Source organism: Hordeum vulgare, chromosome 2H (assembly GCF_904849725.1).
Source record: "Hordeum vulgare subsp. vulgare chromosome 2H, MorexV3_pseudomolecules_assembly, whole genome shotgun sequence".
NCBI lineage: Eukaryota > Viridiplantae > Streptophyta > Magnoliopsida > Poales > Poaceae > Hordeum > Hordeum vulgare.
Genome location: NC_058519.1, coordinates 646,236,740 through 646,246,304, shown reverse-complemented (window position 1 = coordinate 646,246,304; position 9,565 = coordinate 646,236,740). Strand labels below are relative to the sequence as shown.

Genomic DNA, 9,565 nt, shown 5'->3' with positions numbered 1-9,565 from the left:
AACAACTTGATTTTTTGCCCTATATGCCATTGCCTTTGGAACTTCTACACCATACTTCTCTTGGCAGTTGTCAATCATTGTTTGAATGCTAGTATTGAGATCAGATCTAAACAATGGCTCATATGTCTTTGCAAGCCACTTTGCAGTGACCCTACTCTAATCTGTAGTAGTAGGGCAAGTGTGTTGCAATCTCATTTTCTTTATTGCAAATGTTTTATCTCCTTTTATAACTGCTGCCACCATAAAGAATTTGCATATCTTCTTTGTTATGCATTCCACAATTATTCTTTTATCTGAATTCCTGTGATACTGAAAATACCTACTCTGACTGATGTGCAAGCTCAACAAAGCATCCCTAACTTGGTGTTGATCTCTGAAACACATTTTCAGACATAGTTGATTATGTGGCTCTTCCCTATTTTCATCATACCATTTCCTAGGTGGTTGTTTCTTTGCCCTGCTCTTTCTTCCTTTAGGTGGTACAAAACTAGCTGGCTCAAACCCATCATCATCACTTTCCTTAAGGGAACCTTTCTCCTCTTCATCTGACGAGGGTTTAAAATCTGGTTCATATATTTGTATGGCACTGGAATGTGACCTGCTTGTGGGTCCTCTACCCAATGGCAGTTTCCTCCTCTTTATTGCAGGTTCAGTAATGTGCTCTCCTTCTTGAACAACTTGATCCTCCTCTTCCAGCTCAAATAAATCTTCCACACCTGTTTCACCATCATAATGATGTAAGACCTCTGGTAGCACTTCATCATCAAGTCCACTGCTGTCTGTTTCATCATCATTTGTTTCTTCCTGTTCAAATTCTTCTAATGTAAGCCATCTTCCCTCATTTTCTTTTGGCCTATACTCCCCCATGAAGTAAGGATCATGTTCAATATCTATTGGACCCTCTAAATCAAATGAAGATGCATCAGTACTATCTTCTTCCACTACTTGTTTAAGCTTCAGCTTGCCCTTCTGCTCTCTCTCCTCATTTCTGCTCTCTTGTCTTCCAACCAAAATTTGGCTCTCTTGTGTCACAAGCACATCTTCAAAGATAGGTGCACTCCCCCTATACACAGACAAATTCAGCAACTTGGCATCCTTGTGCTGCCTCTTTAGTTGTTGCAACTTAGCATTGCTATCTATTTTCTCCAAACCATCAACTCCTATGCCTTTATCAAAATACACCGAGTCAGTGCTTCCATAGCCTTGTGTCTCCATCAGTGCTACCACACTAGGAAGGACAACATCATCACTACACAGTTTCAACTCTAAACTATCCAGATCTTGAAAATGAATGGCAACATCCCAAATTTCTGGATATAAACTGCAATTTCAGAAAAAATGTCAATTGTCAGTGATAAATTCACAAACTAGAGAACTGGAAATAATTAAATCTAACACCCTAATCCCCATTATTATAAATTTCAAAAATATGGCACTTGTCAGTGATGATGTTGTCAGTGAATATGGTTAATATACAGTGCCTTATTGTGCTATCAGGTAATAATTTTTACTGAGGAGCAGGAGACAGCAGCAGGAGATTTTGGGCATATTCAGAAACTGGACTGGGAACCTAATCCTAAATCTCCATTTCATTAAATCCCCAATGCTATAAATTGATGAAGAAAACTTACTCAACGCCGCCGATCCCAGACGTCCAATGATGGCTTGTGCTTGGATTCGCCACCCAAATCTGTGCTAGCCTCAACATCCCCGCCTTGGACACAGCAGGCTCGGAGAAATCGCAGGAGCTCTCGTCATCGGACGAATAAGAGTCGTTGTCGTCGTCGCCATCAACGTAGCCGTCGCCGCCAGCACGAACTATGCTTCCAGGGCCCGCCGCCGCCATGGCTGGGATAGAGGAGAGGGAGTAGGGTTGGGAACAGATGCGAGAGGAAAGAGAGATGGATAGAGCCGGTTTTCCCCGCAGCCGATCCGATACGAGAGGAAGAAGAGAGCCGGTTTTCCCCCAGCCGCAGCGGTCCGGGCGGTTTTTTCTTTAAGAGGCTGACAGGTGGGCCATGTATGTCAGACAGAGCATCTATACGTATAAATACGCGATCTGCAAAATACGGCCTGTATCTTGGTACGTATTTGCAAATTTTTTGAAAGATGGCACCAACTTGTGAATACGACCCGAATTGTGGCACTCTTTTGCAATTAACTCGCAAATTTCCAACACCTCGCTCGATGGGGACCGTGGATCTTGTTAGGATTTAAACTAATTATGTTAATTAGGGAATAATCCTCCCTTGTACAGAAACGCTTCGTGCGGTTCCTAGCCAACCGACGCGGCGGTTTTTCCACGACCCCCACGAGCGGACGCATCCGTTCGTGGCGACGGTTCCGTGTGTATTTAATCTTCACAGATCATCAATGAAAGATATAGTTCATTCTAAACACGTTATCAGCACTTGTCTCTGCCCAGATCACGCATAGGCAGATTACGCCGGCGACAATCGCCGGGAAAGGATTGAGACAGGAAGAAAGGGAAAGGTGAGAGATGCCTCGTGGTCTTCTGTCCTTGTTCCTGCGCCTTGTTCGTGACTGCGGTTGACGTCGTCAGAGCCGTCGTCGCCGCCATGGTGTGGGCGGGCTAGGCCGCCACAACCGCAACACCCGTGATCTTCGTCGGTTCCGAGGCCGCCGGGCTGGTTTCCGTCTCTATGGACGGCGTCGCCATGGACCAAGGCTTGGACAGGGCGCCCAAGGCCTTGGTGCTCACTTTGGTGACGGGCCTTCTGGTGCTTCGCCTGAACCGGCGATGCCGGCGGCGGCACCGCTCCCGGCCTGGATTCTTGCCGGACCGGCCGCTCCAAACCTGTACGCGGACGAGGTAATGGAGCCCGCGGACGACGCAATGGACGTCGACGTTGAGCCGGATCTCGCGGCTCCTCCACCACGACGTCTGTGCCCGGTGCATGGTTGGGGGGCATGGATGGTCCTGCAGCCACCCCCGCCACAGGATTATGAGGTCCAGGAGGAGGCCGAACCTGCGCCGCCTCTGCCGCCGCGGAGCCCGCGCAACCGGACTTCCCACGTCTTCCGTCTCCGACGCCGGCGCACGAGGCGGCCGGCGCTGGGGCTTCTTCGTCGAGCGCTAGCCTCGGGCTGTGCCTCCCCGCGCGGGCTGCTGCGCTCGGGGACGTCTTCGACAACTCGGCGAGCAGCTCCACTGGCCCATCGGCGCCCCGCCGCTGGCACATAGTGTCGCGCGCCGTGCTGCAGCGCAACCGCGCGGTGAATCTCGGGCTGGCCAATGGGCACTCCAATGGAGTCGCGCCCGGGACAAACCTTCCTGGAGGATCTTCTTCAGAGGAGGAGGACGCTGCGTTGGGGCCTTCTGCCTCGCGTCAGTAAAGACAGTCGCCGGTGGCGGAGGTTGGTGGTGGTGGTGCCGACAACCACCGCTTGAGATGGATGAGGACGACTAGTTGCTGGAACCAGAAACATCCCATCGCCTCCTTATCCTCTCGGGCGTCTGTATGGGCTGGTGGACATCCATCACGCTAGGCCTAGTTTGGCTAGTGGGCACTAGCCCATGCTGTATGGGCAACAAAGAAAAGAATAGAATCAAAAACGAAAAGGATAGGTGGCTTAGCCACGGTAGTAGGCAGTACTATGGTAGCCTATTGTCATTATTTTTCGTTTTCTTTTCTGATTAATTTCTAGCTTTTTTCAGTTTTTGTACATAACTGTTTGTTAGTATTCTCTAACATAGTACTATGTAATGTCTGCTTATTGAAATGTCAACATGTGTATGTGTGCAATTTTTAATTGCTACATGTTGATTATGCTTGAAAATTATATGACTACTTTCAGTTTTTGCACGTATCTTATGGATTGCATCTAATGCAATGTATGCTTTGTTCACGACTGTGGGGTCTACACCACATGGTGGTTACCTTCAAAGTGTTTTAAATAACACAAGGTTGTACAAAGTACCATGAGATTAAGGTATGCACTACTTGATAGTGATTACCTCAAAGCAAAAAATGAAAACACACATATTATGGCATGAAAATAGCCATACGAGTGTCTACGCCACTTCGTGGTGATTACCTCTATGTGTTCTACAAAACAAAGATCTACGCCATTTTATGGTGATTATCTTTTGCAGACAGTCATATTTTAGGCCGTTTAGGCTTTTCCTAGACCTTTATATTTAATCAAGCATTTTATTTTACACACAATTAATTTACATGAGTGTAAATTAATGCGCATGATATTTTTCATGCAGGATATGGCTGACATATCTAAGAAGGAATTTGCTGAGCTTGCCATTGATGGCAGAAATTATCTGACCTGGGCCATGGATGTCAAGATTAACTTGGCGGCCAGGAATCTGATCAGCACTATAACCACACCTACTCAAGGTACTCCTGCTATCGCAGATACGGCAAAGTATGCTTCTTTGCACTTCATTCGACACCACCTTGATCCTGCTCTGAAAGAAGAGTATATGATGGAGGAAAATCCTTTGTCATTGTGGAACTCCTTAAAGGAGCGCTATGATCAACAAAGATCGGTGATGTTGCCTGAAGCGCAAAGAGAATGGGCACTTATCCGTTTCCAGGATTTTAAGTCCGTTGCAGCGTACAATTGTGTTGTGCATCAAATCAACTCTAAGTTGAGATTCTGCAATAGTGCAGTTTCGGATGCGGATCTCATTGAAAAGACACTCTCTACTTTCCATCCTAATATGAGGATTCTTGCTGAACAACATCGTCAGCAGAAATACAGGAAGCATTCTGAGTTGATATATGCACTCCTTCAGGCAGAAAAGCACAGTGAAATTCTCAATAAGAATAGTATGTCCCGTCCAACGGGAACACTGCCGCTGCCTGAAGCACATTTTAATTCTCAGAATACTCAGAAGTCCCGTGGTCCCAAAAGGAACCATAGGAAGTTTAAAGGAAAGTGGAGACGCAATGAGAATCAGAATAGAATGGAGTACAAAAGAGTAAGAATCATTTTAAGAAAAATGATAAGGGTAGCAACTGTCAAGCTTGCTACAGATGTGGTTGTACTACTCATCATGCAAGGAAGTGTACAACTTCTAAGCATTTGGTGACGCTGTATCAGCAATCGATTGGCAAGGGCAAAAAGGCTCAAGGGAACGAGTACGAAGCTCACTTCACTGGTCCAATGATTGAAAGTTCTCAAGACGTTCATCTGAACGCAGTTCATGACAACATGGAGAACCAAGATCAGGCTCAGCAAAAGGAAGGACCACCACTTAATGTTGATGACATGTTGGTAGATTTCACTTCTACTAATGACATATATGGAGATATGCTTTGATCTTCCAATAATGTCATAAGTGTTGTGATGATGTCGTTAGTTATATTGTGTGTTGTAAAATAATTATGTCCTCAGACATATGGTATTGTAATAATTATGTCCTTAAACACAATGTATTATAATTTGTAAGCAGACATACATAATATGTAATGTATGTGTTATTTCTATATGAGATTGAATAAATAATGAATTTTATTCTTTTACTCTATAGAAAACTTCGAGAAACAATCCAATGGAGGAGGAAATTTGTTTAGTGGATAGTGGTGCCTCTAACACAATTCTACGGGAGGTTAAATACTTCCAAAGTCTCAAAAAGAGTAAGGGAAGTGTTATGACAATTGGTGGTCATGACACGGTAATTGTTGGTTCTGGTCAAGCCACATTTACCCTCCCGAATGGTACAAAACTTGAAATCCAGGAGGCTTTATTGTATCCGGATTCAACTCGTACCCTATTGAGTTTTAAGGATATCCGTATGAATGGCTACCACATTGAAACTCATGAAGACAATGCGGTTGAAAGCCTACTCATAACTCAGCAAAAGGGATCCGACAAGGAAACCCTTGAGAGACTGCCTGCTCTATCTTCTGGACTGTATTACACATACATCAAGCCAGAGCAACATTTGGCATACAAAATAATTTTTCAGAATCTTGACAAGTTCAAGATATGGCATGATTGCCTGGGTCATCCTGGTGTGGGGATGATGAGAAAAATTATTGATGGTTCAACTGGACACAACATAACGGTTGCTAATTTCCCCAAATCCTCAGATTTTGTATGTACTGCATGTGCAACTAGGAAATTAATCACAAGACCTTCATATCTGAAGATCAAGAATGAACCACTTAATTTTCTTGAACGCATTCAAGGAGATATATGTGGTCCAATTCAACCGTTATCGGGACCATTTAGATATTTTATAGTGCTCATTGATGCATCAACAAGATGGTCCAATGTGTGTTTATTATCAACAAGGAACCATGCTTTTGCAAAGCTGATCGCTCAAATCATTAAACTGAGGGCAAATCATCCTGAACACAGGATAAAATCCATCAGAATGGATAATGCTGCTGAATTTAGTTCACGAGCATTCAATGATTACTTCCTAGCTTTAGGCATAACTGTGGAGCATTCTGTACCATATGTACACACACAAAATGGTCTTGCGGAATCACTTATCAAGAGGATCAAGTTGATAGCAAGACCACTCCTACAGAAATGTAATCTTCCAACATCTTGTCGGGGACATGCGGTATTGCATGCCGCGGATTTGATACAAATTCGACCAACTGCATATCATACGGCCTCCCCGTTGCAGTTAGTACGTGGAAATCAACCAAGTATTTCCCATCTTCGAAGATTCGGTTGCGCTGTGTACGTACCGATATCACCACCTCAGCGTACATCGATGGGTCCACATAGAAAAATGGGGATCTATGTGGGGTACAATTCCCCGTCGATCATAAAGTACCTGGAGCCTCTAACAGGGGATTTATTTACAGCCCGGTACGCTGATTGCATCTTCGATGAGGACAATTTTCCGGCATTAGGGGGAGAAAAGAACCATAGAGAATGTCGGGAAATAGATTGGAATGTCAAAGGCATTCAGTCCTTAGATCCACGTACGAATGAATCTGAACTAGAAGTTCAGAAGATTATTAATTTGCAAAATATTGCAAATAATCTGCCAGATGCATTTACTGACTATAAAGGTGTAACTAAATCCCATGTTCCCGCTATGAATGTTCCAGAAAGAGTTGAGATATCTCATAAGACCACTCAACCGCCCAAGAGGGGGAGAAAACTGGACAAAAAGGACAAGGCTTCTCAGAAGCATCCGCGGGAAGTGAGGATCCCTCAAATAGTAAATGCAGGTCAATCGCGTGTTGATATTCAACCTAGTGTTGAAAGGCACCTAAACGATGTTATGCATCCGGAACCCAGCACAACTGTGCACACAAATATTGGTGCTGGGACATCGGTACACCTTGACTCGATTGTTGTGGGAAATCACAATGAGTCAGAAGGTATTGATGAGATTTCCATCAACTATGTTGAATCAGGAGAATCATTCAACAGAAAGACTACAATTGTCGACATATTTTTCGCCTCAAAGATTGCAGATGACCTGGCATTGGATCGTGAACCTAAGTCCATGGCAGAGTGTATGAAACGCTCAGACTGGTCCAATTGGAAGGTTGCAATAGAGGACGAATTGCGCTCGCTTGCCAAGAGAGGGGTATTTACTGCAGTAATACCTACTCCTCCTAATGTTTTCCCCGTAGGGGCAAAATGGGTTTTTGTTCGTAAAAGGAACGAAAACAATGAGGTGGTGAGATATAAAGCGAGGCTTGTAGCACAAGGGTTTACACAGAGACCCGACATCGATTATGATGAAACATATTCTCCTGTGATGAGTGGAATCACGTACCGATACTTGATATCACTGGCAGTGCAAATGAATTTGTATATGCAATTGATGGATGTTGTGACTGCATATTTATATGGGTCACTTAAGACGGATATCTATATGAAAGTTCCCGAGGGACTGAAGATTCCGGATCCAAAAGCTAACCGCAACATGTATTGCGTAAAGCTACTGAAGTCGTTATACGGCTTGAAACAGTCGGGTAGAATGTGGTATAACCGACTAAGTGCGTTCCTTCTCGAAAAGGGTTACTCAAACAACAATGATTGTCCATGTGTGTTCATCAAGAAATCCACTGATGGATTTTGTATAATTTCCGTGTATGTTGATGACTTGAACATCATTGGGACTACACGTGAAATACATGAGGCAAGTAATCATCTCAAGGCGGAATTTGAGATGAAAGATTTTGGTAAAACCAAATTTTGTCTTGGTTTGCAACTTGAACATTTTTCTTCGGGAATACTTGTTCATCAGTCTGCATACATCCAAAAGATACTGGAAAAGTTCAATATGGATAAAGCATACCCATCAAAACACCTATGGTCGTCAGGTCACTTGACAGAGACGAGGACCCATTTAGGCCTAAGGGTGATGATGAAGAGATATTGGGACCAGCGTTTCCATATCTCAGTGCCATTGGTGCACTAATGTATCTAGCAAACTGCACTAGACCTGATATAGCATTTGCAGTTAATTTACTGGCTAGATACAGTGCATCACCAACAAAAAGGCATTGGGTTGGTGTGAAGAATATTTTCAGATATCTTCAAGGCACCAAAGATCTTGGTTTATTCTATCAGAAAAATCAAGAGAGAACCATGGTGGGGTATTGCGATGCTGGATACTTGTCAGATCCCCATGATGCCAGATCGCAGACTGGTTTTGTCTTCTTACATGGAGGTACGGCCTTCTCTTGGAAGTCAACAAAGCAAACCTTAGTGGCAACATCCACCAATCATTCTGAGATAATTGCTTTGTTCGAAGCATCACGTGAATGTGTATGGCTTCGCAGAATGATGAACTTTGTCCAAAGTTCAAGTGGGATTGGTTCGGTAATATCACCCACTATTATCTACAAAGATAATGCTGCTTGCATTGCACAAATGCAAACGGTTTATATTAAGAGCAATATTACAAAGCATATTTCTCCTAAATTATTTTATCCCCATGATCTACAAGAGAAGGGGGAGATAAGTATTTTGCAAACGAAGTCATGCGATAATCTCGCTGATCTATTTACTAAGTCTTTACCAAGTTCTTTATTCCATAAGTATGTAAATGGAATTGGTATGAGACGACTTTGAGACTTGCAAAATTCAGGGGGAGAAATCTCCTAGGATATAACCTGTTAAGATCATGAGATCTTTTATATTGCACTCTTTTCCTTTGTGAGTTTTTCACATGGTTTCTCACGAAAGGTTTTTAATGAAGCAATATCAATGCAAGCATGGACGATATATGTCATTTTCTTCTTACTTTTTCCACTGGGTTTTAGAAGGAGTTTTTCATGGCATATTGTATGTTTTCTTCTCAATTTTTCCCACATGGTTTTGGAGGAGAATATTTCAAAGATGATCGGTCTCAAGGACAAGCGAGGATTAGGGGGAGTGTTAGGATTTAAACTAATTATGTTAATTAGGGAATAATCCTCCCTTGTACACAAACGCTTCGTGCGGTTCCTAGCCAACCGACGCGGTGGTTTTTCCACGACCCCCACGAGCGGACGCATCCGTTCGTGACGACGGCTCCATGTGTATTTAATCTTCACAGATCATCAATGAAAGGTATAGTTCATTCTAAACAAATCTGAGCGAACCCACCCGTACAAAT

General features: G+C 43.6%; 1 pseudogene; it reads right to left on the bottom strand.

Moving 5' to 3' along the window:
* Positions 1–2,441: 2,441 nt before the first annotated feature.
* Positions 2,442–3,203, bottom strand: LOC123428898 (annotated as a pseudogene).
* Between the last annotated feature and the right edge of the window lie 6,362 nt (positions 3,204–9,565).